At 42.0% G+C, this 13,673-nt stretch overlaps 1 protein-coding gene across 2 annotated transcripts in view; it reads left to right on the top strand.

Annotated features, from left to right (window-relative positions):
* The first annotated feature begins 5,016 nt into the window (after positions 1 to 5,016).
* The window catches only part of KLHL32 (kelch like family member 32), a 242,965-nt gene continuing 234,308 nt past the window's right edge, over positions 5,017 to 13,673 (top strand). Inside the window, exon 1 of one of the 2 annotated variants that reach the window (XM_032651502.1) lies at positions 5,017 to 5,344. The gene's annotated coding sequence lies outside the window, so the exon portion shown is untranslated. Of the gene's footprint in view, positions 5,378 to 13,673 lie in introns of both variants that reach the window. The other variant, XM_032651501.1, reaches the window with a different exon arrangement.

Raw genomic sequence — 13,673 nt, 5'->3', positions numbered from 1 at the left:
ATAGTTGATTTACAAATGTTGTGTTAGTTTCTGCTGTACAGCAAAGTGAATCAGTTATACATATATCTACTCTTTTTTAGATTCTTTTCCCATATAGGTCATTACAGAGTACTGAGTAGAGTTCCTTGTGCTATACAGTAGGCTCTTATTAGTTATACATTTTTGAAAAGATTTTGTATTTATTTATTCTGGCTGAGCTGGGTCTTAGTTGTGGCATGCAGGATCTTCATTGTGGCATGCAACATCTTTTAGTTGTGACATGCGGACTTCTTAGTTTCGGCAGGCAAACTCTTAGTTTCGGCATACGAACTCTTATTTGCGGCAGGCATGTGGGATCTAGTTCTCTGACCAGGGATCGAACCCGGGCCCCCTGCATTGGGAGCATGGAGTCTTACCTACTGGACCACCAGAGAAGTCCCTAGTTATCTATTTTATATACAGTAGTGCATATATGTCAATCCCAATCTCCGAATTTATCCCTCCCCGCCTTCACCCTTGATAATCATAAGCTTGTTTTCTACATCTGTGACTCTATTTCTGTTTTGTAAATAAGTTCATTTGTACCATTTTTTTTAGATTCCACGTATAAGCGATATCATATGATATTTGTCTTTGACTTACTTCACTCAGTATGACTATCTCTAGGTCTATCCATGTTGCTGCAGATGGCATTATTTTGTTCCTTTTTATGGCTGAGTAATATTCCATTGTATATGTATGTGCCACATCTTCTTTATCCATTCATCTGTTGATGGGACATTTAGGTTGTTTCCATGTCCTGGTTATTGTAAATAGTGCTGCAATGAACACTGGGGTGCATGTATCTTTTTGAATTATGGTTTTCTCAGGGTATATGCCCAGTAGTGGGATTGCTGGGTCATGTGGTAGCTCTATTTTTAGTTTTTTAAGGAACCTCCATACTGTTCTCCACAGTGGCTGTATCAATTTACAGTCCCACCAACAGTGCAAGAGGGTTCCCTTTTCTCCACACCCTCTCCAGCATTTATTGTTTGTAGATTTTTTGATGATGGCTATTCTGACCAGTGTGGGGTGATACCTCATTATAGTTTTGATTTTCATTTCTCTAATGATTAGTGATGTTGAGCATCTTTCCACGTGCCTATTGGCCATCTGTATGTTTTCTTTGGAGAAATGTCCATTTAGAACTTCTGCCCATTTTTTGATTTGGTTTTGTTTTTTGTTAGAGGTAATGCTAGAGGAGGTCATCGAGAGGATGTGACCACTGGTTGACCCCTGAGATGGACCCAGGCAACTGAAGGCTCCTCACCCCCTCCCTCATCCTTGGAATGTATGTTCTGCTGACCTTTCCCACAGTGGTTGCTGTTCCAAGGACATAGTCTTGAGAGAATAAAGTGTTGATGAGACTGTCTGGATGACATATGTGGCTGAACCCCGTTAAGGCCTCTATATAAACTTTGAAGATTCTGGAGGGCAGGTGCAGAGATCTACTCTTGTGTAAGTTCCCTTGCTTATTAAACCACCCACCTGCCAGTCTGGAGTGGAATGCCTCTTTCTTCGGTCTCTCCTTGCCCTCTGTGTATGAGGGCCAGTTTGCAAATCAACAGTAACCCTAGAAGTGGAATTGCTGTACGAAGAGGAATGTGCATTTTTTTTTAAAAAGTGTATATACTGACAAGTTGTCATCCAAAGTGTTTGTAACCACTTGTATTCTCATTAATTCTTATTTACCCATATTCTAATGCTGGGTATTATAATCTTTTTACAACTTTGCCAGTCTGATACATGAAAAAATTCAATTTATTTTAAAAGTTGCCTTATCCTAATAAAGACTAAGAATCTCTTTTGTATTTTGCTTGTACGTATTAGTAGAGCAATTAAAACATTCTGTCTTGTGGGTAAGGACTATTTTCTATTCAGTACAGTAAATATTTTCTAAGCATCCATTATGTGTCTACTTGATTAGACTGAATTAGACGAAAAACCACATAAACAACAACAGTGTTCGGTACCAGATAATGTGACAGAGAATCTAAACATCAAAAATATTACTGGTAAAAGATCTTCCCATGGCATTACTAGTTTTTTTTTTTTCGGTACGTGGGCCTCTCACTGTTGTGGCCTCTCCCGTTGAGGAGCACAGGCTCCGGACGCGCAGGCTCAGCGGCTATGGCTCACGGGCCCAGCCGCTCCGCGGCATGCGGAGTCTTCCCGGACCGGGGCACGAACCCATGTGCCCTGCATCGGCAGGCGGACTCTCAACCACTGCACCACCAGGGAAGCCCGGCAGTACTAGTTTTGAGTGACACTAGCTCCTGATGAGCAGAATGAATTAGCTACAAAATGTACCCAATAGGTAATTGAATAAATTGAGGTGTTAGCTAGAGGTATTTTGTATTTTCCACTTGAAAACTGGAGAATATCAGCCAAAAAAAATCAATTTTGGTTTTGGCATAATTAATAATGATCCATTTTCTCTGGAAGTTCAGTAATTAGAAACTTGGCTCCGCGATTCCTTAACGTCACTACTGGTTTGTGACAGAAAACCATGACACTGGCATTAAGAAGGATGCTTAACTCCTCATTTGATATGGGACAAGGCAGCTATGACAGGTGTTTGTTCTGGAATTGAAGCTTATCTCTCATATCACTAGACTGAAACAGGGAAAATGTCTATTTATTGACAACTGAAGCCCTGCACTGATCAAACTGTGCAACACATTCTAAGAGCTCAAAAAAAAATTGTTTTTGTTGAACAAATAACTAGTATTCCAAAGCATAGCTTTTGTGAAGCACTATTTTCTTAACAAAGAGACCATATACAATGGTGCCCAAGAGAGAAATAGTGCCTAAAATCTACTTGCTCCTCTACTAACAGTATATTGGAAAACACGCTTGGGTTGAATTTTTATGGCTATCTAACAAATACGGAGTCTTTTATTTCAGAGAAATAAAAGGCTTTCTTTTTTGTTTTTATTTTTTGTGGTACGCGGGCCTCTCACTGTTGTGGCCTCTCCTGTTGCGGAGCACAGGCTCCGGACGCGCAGGCTCAGCGGCCATCGCTCATGGGCCTAGTCGCTCCGCGGCATGTGGGATCTTCCCAGACCGGGGCACGAACCCATGTCCCTTGCATCGGCAGGCAGACTTTCAACCACTGCACCACCAGGGAAGCCCAAGGCTTTCTTAATTAAAATAAAACTATGCTTTAAATCAATCTTAAGGAGTCATACAGGGAAAAAATTGCCTCTCGGAACTAGACATTTTACTAGACATTTAATGTATATTTTCTTACATAATCCTCAGTATCTATGTGTCAGCCATATTTATTGAGCCCCTAATATGTGACAGGCATTGTGCTAGCTTGTAGGAATACAATGATGAACAAGACAGACCCAGCTTGGGCAGTAAGAAACCCTTCCATAGTCACACAGTTGGTGAGTTGGTGGCATATTTTTTTCTGTGTAAATACTGTTATATTCTTTGCTTTTCTATTTGTTTTTGATAAATAGCTTCTGTTTATTCTAAACAAACAGATAATCTAATCCTTATAGATGGGGTTTAAAATTTTAAGTACATTCACTTTAGTGACAAATACTTTATGAATCTTAAGGGAATGTTTTATTGACACCAAGTCATTGTCAGTATTTTGGGTTCAAACATTCTTCGACATTTGATCTTCTGGTATAAAACAACACCTAATAAAACATATAAAACTGCTTATGAAAAATTCTAGAAAATGACACTGCACTTAATGTTTGTAGTCAGGTGTTTGTCATTCTTTTCCCTGTGCCTATCTTGGTGTCCAGACTTCTAGACAAGTAGGACTGAGGGTCTAAAGTCCAAATACCAAGACCATGGGAATGAAGCACTGAAAGCCAGATGGGCCCCAAGGGAGTGGGTGGGGGGGGGGACAGGGCCAGAAAACTTGTGGGTCTGAAAGTGGAAAACATGCTGAACTACTGATTTGAGACTAATGAGAATGTTAGGGACACCTGAAATAGATCAGGGCACTGTTCCTAGCCCAACTGTGGAAGAACACACCTGCAAGAGAAGGGACTTGACATTCTGTGAAATTCCATCTTCCTAGTACTTTAAACCCCGAACTCCTACAAAACACAGCTTACTCCAATTTAGAGTTTCATTTCATGTTTACCAGGTTGCATAACTCCACATCGGACCAAGGTTTTCAATTCAAAAGTGAAATATTTAATATTTTCACCTATCAAAATTATTCACTTTGCTTAGGTTTGCGTTTCTAAGGATGTTTTACACGGGAATGACAGGAATGACCCGCAAGTGACACGAGTGGGCCAGGCCCCGAAATTTAATGGTGGTATTCTGGGGTTGCTGTCTGTTTGCAGTTTTGATGCTGAGTTAGCTGCAACCAAATACTTTTCCTCATCCCTCAGATTCAGGGCTTCCGTCATCCATCCCTGGAGATCCCTTGTCATTTCTTAAGGTTACCAGAAAGCCGTTTTCGACAGTACCATAAAGTATGCTATCCTAAGGAGGGCCACGACATCGGTCCTGTAAAGGGGCCACTAGGAATAGGAGCAATTTGAACTTTACAAGTTATTTGGGTCGGGGGAGGGAAGCAGAGGGCCAGAGCCCGCGGCCATACCAAGTTGGGGTCACGGCGTCTGTTCCCGCAGGTCGCTCTCCAGCCCTGCGAGGCAGTCTGGGAACAGGCGGGCTGGGTCCCAGGACCTCCGTCGTCACAGGAGGAGCCGCAGCTGAGGCTGCAGGCGGTGCAAGCGATCCACCGGGCAGCAGCTCAAGTGCCGGAGAGCAAACGAGGGCCGTCGTGGAGGAGGCCGGCTTCCGGGGAGAGCGGGCGCGCGCGCTGGCGCGCCGTCGGGAGCGGGACGGGGGTGTCCGGCGTGCGCGCCTCCTCGGCGGCGGGGGCGGGGGTGGGACGCGCGCGCTCGCCGGCGGAGGGGGCGGGGTGTGCGTGTGCGCTGGCTCGCCGGAGGCGGGAGGGGGCGGAGCCCTTCGCTGTCTGAGCCCGCGCGGTTCCGGCGAGGTGCGTGTCCTGGCTGACGCTGTTGCCTAGAGCAGAGCGAGGTGGACGCGCCACCCGCGGGGCTGGCAGCTGCTTTCATTTACTAGGAGACACTGTTTCCCTGCAGGAGAGTCCGGGAGCGCGCAGACACACACACGCTTACTGATACACACACTCTCGCACACACGTTCACGGACACACACATACACACGCGCACACACGCGCTAGCGCGCTCGCTCTTCACAACTGCATCCCCAAACCGGCAGAGAGAAGCTACTGCGGTTTCTCTTAACCTCCGCGTCATCGGGCGAAGCAGGGCCATTGTGCATCAGGGAAAGCCCGGTGCCTGCGCTGCCGCCTCGGGTACGTAACCCCGGAGACCGCTCACCCCCTCGGGTAAGCTAGTCTCTCTCTCCTTGTAACCTGTTCGCGGTTGGTGCCTGCAGACCGGAGGGAGAGGGTGGGAGGTTGCTGGTGAGCCAGTGGGGGCGAGACCGGAGTTGAAATTTCAGGGGCATGCAGCCTCTAGCAGCGTCGTCTAGCGGGAGCAATTACTATTCCCGGTTACTTATTCTACCCAGCCCTGGAGTTGCTCCCCCTTTTCTCCCCTTCCTCGTAGCCCAAGATGTACTTTGCTCCTTGGTTGCCAAGGAGACTTGCTTAAACATCAGCCTTGGGGCGTCTGTTGAAAGAACTGGTTTCTTAAATGATGCTGTTATTTATCTTGATTTTTAAAAGTGAAATGCACACTGAGGACCTTGTGGTAATTTGGCATTCGTTAATCTGTATTCAGGCGACGGTTTCATTCAACTTCAAGAAAAGCGGTAATTGCACTGTATGGAGTGCTTTAAAAAGGATTCGTCAGATGGATTTTTCAACGGATTGAGTCTTGAATCATAAATTACTCCCATTTTGGTGATCTTATAAAGAACGCTGATTCCAATTAAAATCCCTTCTTCCCCTCTCTTTCCACAGTATATTTTGCAGTTCACTCAGGCGTGATTGTCTTAACATTAAAAGCAGAAGATGAATTAATTATGGTTCCCCACAGAAGGATGATCTTCTGTTGTAAAATGACCAGAACAGGAATACATATGTGAATTCCTAATGTAAGGAGATAGCTTTCATAGCATACATCTTTGTTAACATTTCTGTATCCACTGCATCACTCTTTGAGTGCAGTTTTTTGCACCTCTGCCCATTTCTGAGAAGATTCTGTTTTCTTTCAAGTCTCTTATTGATTTTTGATGTATATCTATATGTAGGTAGATATAGATATAAAATGTGTGCCATAGGTTAATACACCAGATTCTAAGCTTTTAGAGCTTATATTAAAATGCAGAGAGGAAGGAAGCCCAGCTTTCTAGATCCTGTTGGTTTTTTTCTGATAGATTGGATCCTTTACTGGAGCACTGTTGAGGCCCAAGAGGAGGTCTGTCTCACAGGAACCCTTAGGAACTGGGCTGTCAGTTTCACCTTTAGGCCTCAGGCACCTGATGGGTGAACTTATCACACAGCACTTGGAGAGATCTGCAGTCCAGTAATTACACTCTGCACTAACTTCATACCTTCATTACAAAGAGAAATGGCCTAGTAAAGACCCACTGGCATTCAACAGTTCATTTTGTTTTCCTTTGATATTTGTTCCTTTTTTCTACCTTTTATTAAGTGAGGCCAGGAAATATATCAAATTGTTTTTATTTAGATTTTAAACTGTGTCATACAGAGTGTAATTATAGGAGGAAGAAGGGAAGCGATCATAACTGAGGTAGGTGGAGGGGATTTGTGCTACTGACGGTGGGCAGGTGCTGTGAAATGAATAAGATGACAAACATTTTATATTCCAGTTTACAAAATACTTTCTGTACACTTCTTTTTTAATCCCCATAACAACCTTGTGAGGTCAAGGAAGTATCTTCAGTTTAAAGCTGAGGGACCTAGACTCAGAGCTTGCTCAAGGTCACAGAGCTAGTAAATGGGAAAGCCCTTTTTGGATCCAGGCTCTTTGCCTTTTAAAAAATCCTGTGTCTGCTTCTCCAGTGTGTGCAGGGGTCTGACAGGCAAGGTAAGGGACTGGAGCAGGCCCAGTGGGAAACACGTGGGAGAGAGGTGGTGTGGATTATGGCAGGAACATGCAAACCACTGTAAAGGGGGCAGCTCCTACTTGCCTGTTGCTGGTTGTTGCCACCCTGGCTTTAAAAGGTTCTCTTTTTTTCAAGAAAAAAAAGAAACTTCCAGATTTTTAAATTTTAAGTGTCTTTAATTTAAAAAACTGTAAGGACCACATTAAAAATGTAACTGGGCCACGAGTGGCCTGGGGCCTACCAGTTTGCAATCCATAACTAGTGAGGTCTCATTCAATTCTAAACTGTTTTTCTCTAACAGAATACTGATGTAAACAAATACATCCATCATTATGAGAGTGATTGGGAGTTTTCTGATTTTGATATTAAAATCTCTTAACAGACATGCTCAACATCCAATAAACAGGTCCAGGTTTGTTCCTGAGGGTTCCTAGGTCTCTTTCTCACATCTCAGAGAAAATGAAAGCATGAAGTGCTCCAAAAGAGGAATTTTTGAATCTGGTGAAGCAAAATCATTTATAGTTTAAAACTTTTCATGCTTGTAACAATTTGTTCTGCGCGTAGGGCTAAGAAGTATAGGAGAATTCAGTCGGGTACCTATCATTGCAGGAAGAGGTAGAATAGAAAGTTGGTCAGAAAAAAGGAGCATCCTGAACCTTTCAATGAAAAGTTCCTATTAAGGCTTTAGGTAATTAGTTAAAACCTACCACAGAATAGGAACAAAAATGTAACTGGAAACTCAAAGGGACGTTCGATTCCAGGACCCTGGCAGGGAAAATACTCCTTAAGTAATCTTGTAATGAAGCAAATATTTTTGAGAGGCTGGCACTTTCTGTGTCTACTAAACTACAAAGATGTCAGTAGACTTCACTGAAGCAGAGCTGGTGGTCAGAAAGGAGTGTTATTTTATTTACATCATTTCTTTTGTGGATCCAAATAGGTCTCATTAAAAAAGAAAGAACCAACACTTGGACAGTCGCTTCTAATAGTTCTGTTATTCTAAAATCATCCTCTGGAAGGAGGCTTTAGTGATAAATAGGTAAATTTCAGTTTTCAATTCCTGGAAATGTGTTGCACATCTAATAAAAGAGCCGTGAAGATGTTAGTCAATACTAATATAACAAAGTCCTGGCTGGGTGTTGTGGAGATAACATCTCTGCCCTTAAGGATTCAAAGCAAACAAACATATTGTTCCTGGCAGCTTCTACTTTTCCAGCCCCTTCTACCTGCAAACTGCTTTCCATATTGTCTTCACAACATCCCTATAAAGTGAGCATGTTATTTCCATTTGACAGATGAAGCATCCAAGATTACGTGATGTTAAACTGGACCAGTGAAAGAAAACTTTAAACCTCAGCCCCTCTTCTCACTTCATACCCACTCTTCTCTGTCAGTTACCTAGTGGAGGTTATAGACATGTATATAATTGTGATTTTGAGGCAGTTGTGTGTTAAATGCTACGACAGAGATACAAAATCCCACAGAAACACAGATACAAGAAAAAAATTAAAAAAATATTCTGACTGTGGAGGTCAGGTAAATCCTGTGTAGGAGGAGTATTAATGCTGGACCTCGATCAAAAGATGGAAGGTTCTGCCAGACAGTCAGTTGGAACTGTGAGCTGAGAGGATAATGTACATGATCTCTGATATTGATGAGTTCATCATTGTAGCCGAAGGGATGACACAGGCTGTGGGAATGATCTCCAATTGGAGTGCAGCAAGAAGAAGGAACTGGGGTTGTAGGGAGGGGGTGGAGGAAGACAAGATGGTGGAGGAGACCAAGAGGGCAGTTGTAGACATAGAGGAGAATCCAGAGAGTGTAGTGCTGATTCCTCTAAAAGACTGAACATAAGGCTAAGGATGAACCAAGTATTAAGTTCTCTATACAGAGTTTGGTACACAATAAACACCCAGTAACTGTTACGGCGTGTCTGTATTCTTAACATCTAATACCTGGCACATAATTTCCTCTCGTGTTCTCACTTTTCTGTGGAAAGAAAGCATGTATAGATATTTTACATGAATGCAATTAGAGTGGACAAATACCTGGAGTTTTAGAAATGGGAAAGAGATTTTGAAAATTAGATGAGAAAAGAACATATCAGTGTAAACATTTTCTTTTCGTAGGGTCACAGGCTTGGAGGTTAGGGAGGCTCTTGCAGATAGAGATTTTAATGTTAGATACACCTTTGATGAAGTCTCTTATCTGTGGGATAAGTGAGGAGATATGTATGCCGTGTGTTAGCTGTTTGGAAATCTACACTCACACCCAGAGAGAAGCCTTTAGTAACAGATAAATGTCCTCTACTCTTGATCCTGATTGGGTCAACTTTTTGTTTCCTGGGTGGAAATATGAAATAAAAAATGTGACAAGTAAGTGGAAGTTAGACTTGGATTCAAGTACTAGATTTGGAATGACTGGGTGGGAGAACTGCCTGTTAGAATCATGGGCACAAGATAACAGGATGAAATAAAATAGAAAACATGACAGCCAGCTAGAGTCTAGCACCGAGGACATTTGGCATGACAGGAGTTCGCTTTGAAGTTGGAGGGATTTTAATTCCCATCAAGTACAGTATAAGCCAATGTGATGATTTGCTCTTCACAGATATATTTGGCAAGTAATGGAAAATATTATGAACATGTGATGTTAGGAGCCCTTCTTTCTTATTAAACAGAGCTTTTGATGACAGTGGAGATAGACCTGGTTTTGTCTTTGTGTCAGGCAGTGCCTTACTCCTCCCTTCCTTCCTTCTGTATCTGGTTCCCATTATCTCAGAATTTCTTCCAGTTTGGAGAGTAGAACTTGAGAATTTATCCCAGAACATCTTGCTTTCCCACTTATTGGGAATAAATAGATGAAATTCGTTTTGTTCATCTTTTCCCTGGTTCTGTGATTCTGATAGGGTCCTTCATGCTCACACCCTTCTTGCTGAGATCTTAGCTAAGAGGTGGAAGAAGCACTCAACTTTCTTCATACTTCTTTTGCTCTTGCCATGTTTCATATGCGAATTGTGATGCACTAATGCATTTAATTTAACTTGATTTAGACATACGGCGCTATAAATTTCGATGAGATTTTAAGAAGAACTATGTATAAAAAAATAACAGTTGCAAACCTGACTTGGAGTCAGATTAATTCCACATATGGTGAAAGCGCTGAAAGCTGTAAATTTATCTAGAAGAGTTTTACAAGGTTGGAATTAACTGACTGATAAGATGATTTTTAAATGAAGAAGGAAAATCTTTGGCAGTTTTCGTAGACTCTTGACTTTCTCCTACATGTTTGTTTGAGGTATAATATAGTCTACTTTCCATGCCAGATGAGCTAGTTCCAGTTACTTAGAAGCAGGACTTTTCTATAATCCCCCTACTCCCCAGCACAGCCTGTTTGGCATACAGGATATTGTTCGAATAAGTAGTCCCATCCAAGCTGATCGCTTCAGTGGGAACACAGTCAATGCTAATGGGACAGATGCCAAGAGCAGTGGAGGAGGCATTTTGCAATTTTTTATGACACAAGTTCTGGTGCCTCATTTTAAATCATTCCTTAGAAGCCTTATTATTTATAAGTTTTAGTTCTTCCAGTTCTTGCACGTTGTGTGCACGGTAGCGTGGCACAGCCTTGGAGCCTGAATTTGAATGCCAAACCTGACACTTCTTGGCTGTGTGATCTTGGTACTGGCTCTGGGACCGAGCTAACATATCTCCCCTCAGTCTCATTTTCCTCATCTGTAAAATGGGAATTCTATTACCTTGATGACAGGGCTATTCTCAGACTAAATAAGATATGCATAGTAAACATCTAGCACAATGCCCAGTGCATAATAAAATCTCAGTACTCACTAATTCCTTCCCTTTGCCTCCCCTTTCCTTCCTACCTTTGCCTTCCTCAACATGAGGATAGAATTCACTTAAATTGTATGTCCCATGTAAAATGTCTTAATCTGGTCCGCCAGCCTTAGCGAGGAGCTAGCCTCTTTGTGTAATGCAGCTTTGAGTGAGCAGTGGACTGCTTAGGTGGGCTCTCCTGGGGAGAGGAATGTGTATGTTGGGGTTAATGTCTGTCAGAGGCTCTGGCCAGCCTTCCCCCTCTTTTCTGCAACTCCTGAAGCCACAGGGAAAAGGAGGGAGGGTCAGTTTTCTCCTGTCTAGGCAGCTCACTGGGGCCCTATTATAGGATCTCTTCAGGGGTCCCCATCTATAAAAAGCACAAAGCTGCCTCTTGTGTCCCCTGTGGATTAATAAAAGCAGCATCTATTACTTGGTGGGTACAGACCTCCTAACCTTTCTCTGAGATCAAGTTCTAGTTGCCAACATCTTTCTATTCAACTAGGGGTTTCCCTTCATGCTGAATTATGTAAATTTTATGAAAAGGTCAAGAGCTCCCCAGGCTCAAAGAAAAAACTCTTCAAATTCACTTTCAAGTCAGATAGGATTAAAGTCTTCCCAAAGAGAATACTTCCTAGTTAAATCTATTTCTTTCTTTTTTTCTCTGTACCACTCTCTGTCCCCTCCCCCGCCCCTGCCAAGCAAGTCCTTATCTTCACAAGCGGCAGAGTAATCTTTCGCTTTTTTGATATCATTTGGTTCTCTGATGACTGAGGAGTGCAGATGAGGTTAGTGTGTCCTGACTTTTTTCAAGGTTACCCCCCAGCTCTTGGGCTTGGGGTAACCCAGACAGCCGTGGGAACTACTAGCAGCCTACTACACTGTTGACTTCTGTAGTAGTGATAACAAAGAACATTTATAGGAAGGTAGTCTGAGCAGTAAATTTTAGGAGCCTATATACCATGCTAAGTTCTGTTTTTATCATACAGCGAATAACAAAGCACTTCATTATAGAAAAGACTGTTTCTTGTGCTAAATGTGCTCTGGTATGTATGTATGTATTTATTTATTTCAGTGTTTCTTTAAATATGTTGCAGTATAATAATTCAGATATATGTTTAGTAGTTGGTAAGTAACATTAGTTTAGATACCTAAAATAAGAAAGGCTTAGGGAATTGCTCATGTTAAATTTGTGATCGTTTGTCAAAGACAGAATATCCTTTACCTATGTCTTTACTCTCTGCGAATCCAGAAGAGAATATAGTAAAATTAAAAAAAAAAAAAGATTCAGTATATAGTAGATATTTATTATAGTGAGGTTTGAATTCCAGGATGAAAAATATGGTAGCCAAGATGACATCAGTGCCACATCTTGTGTTTGCATCTAATTCACACAACAGCAAAGTTACAAAATCATATTACTAAGGAAAAAAAGTCTTTTAATATGAGCATATTCTCAACCACTTCCCAAGTGACAGCTGTGGTTATTATTTTGGAAATTTAGATTCACAATTGAGGTAGATATCCAAATGGAAGAGATTTATTTTGATAGAGTCTCTCTTTGACTTGCTTCCTCATCTATTCTGTTTGACACTCCCTGAAAGGAGACTTTTTTTTTTTTGCAGTACGCAGGCCTTTTTCACTGTTGTGGCCTCTCCCGTTGCGGAGCACAGGCTCCGGACGCGCAGGCTCAGCGGCCATGGCTCACGGGCCCAGCCGCTCCGCGGCATGTGGGATCTTCCCGGACCAGGGCACGACCCCGTGTCCCCTGCATCGGCAGGCAGACTCTCAACTACTGCGCCACCAGGGAAGCCCAGGAGACTTTTTTTTAAAGTGCTGTTTTTGTGATAGGCAGTAGTATAGATACAATCCAATAACCCTTCAGCTGCAAAGATTCACCAGTCTTTCTCAGCCTGATGTCTTTGAGCTGATATGACTGATTGGTTTTTTGAGAATTCAAAGCCTAAAGAAATATGGAATGAAGGTTTTGGTTTTTTCTTCTGTGGAAACATTAATTACCTACAATCTGATTTAATTTGGACACAGCTTATCTTCTTCAGCTTTGGGTCAAAGCTACTTATCATTTCTTGAAGGTATTTAATATCATCTAAAGATAGGGCTTCCGAATTGATCAAATGTCATTTGAGAAACTCGTGCACAGCCCTAAGGCCTTTCTACACAGTATTTAACTTGACTTCTTACTGAAACTCTAATTTGTGAATCTTAGTGTCATCCATGGGGTTTTATGGTTAAATTTCCTTTTCTGACCTTGTTATCTTTCACAGAGTTGTCAGCTTTTGATTTGTGTTTCATGTTGTTCTATCAATATTGCTCTCCAGAAGTCTGTAGTTAATTTATTGTCACTACATATTTTCAGTTGCTTTAAAGTGGAATATTGATATATTTGATGTATGTAACTGCTGAAGAGTTTGCAGATGTGGGTGGAGCTCATTGGCCAGCACCTTGTCTCTTTGTGGCTCAGGGTTTGATAAGTGTGGAATTGGGACAGGAAGAGTCAGTTACGTGGTTTAGCTATGTATTGCCTTTGTACATACTTTAGGACATACTTTACCCCTTGTCCGAATGGGGCATGAAATTCCCAGACCTCCTCAATGTGTACCTTGATTACTGTATTTTTCTTTTTGGGCACTGTATTCTTGGAGTTCTTCTACTTCCTCTATATTGATCTCTTTTTGTAAAACCATATCCTATGATTGCTTAAGAAATTTGTTGCTATCATTCTTGGCTCATGTGCAAACTTGCAGTGCCTCACTC

Source organism: Phocoena sinus, chromosome 12 (genome assembly GCF_008692025.1).
Source record: "Phocoena sinus isolate mPhoSin1 chromosome 12, mPhoSin1.pri, whole genome shotgun sequence".
NCBI lineage: Eukaryota > Metazoa > Chordata > Mammalia > Artiodactyla > Phocoenidae > Phocoena > Phocoena sinus.
The sequence above is the reverse complement of the archived record's forward strand: the minus strand, read 5'-3'. Positions and strand labels throughout refer to the sequence as shown.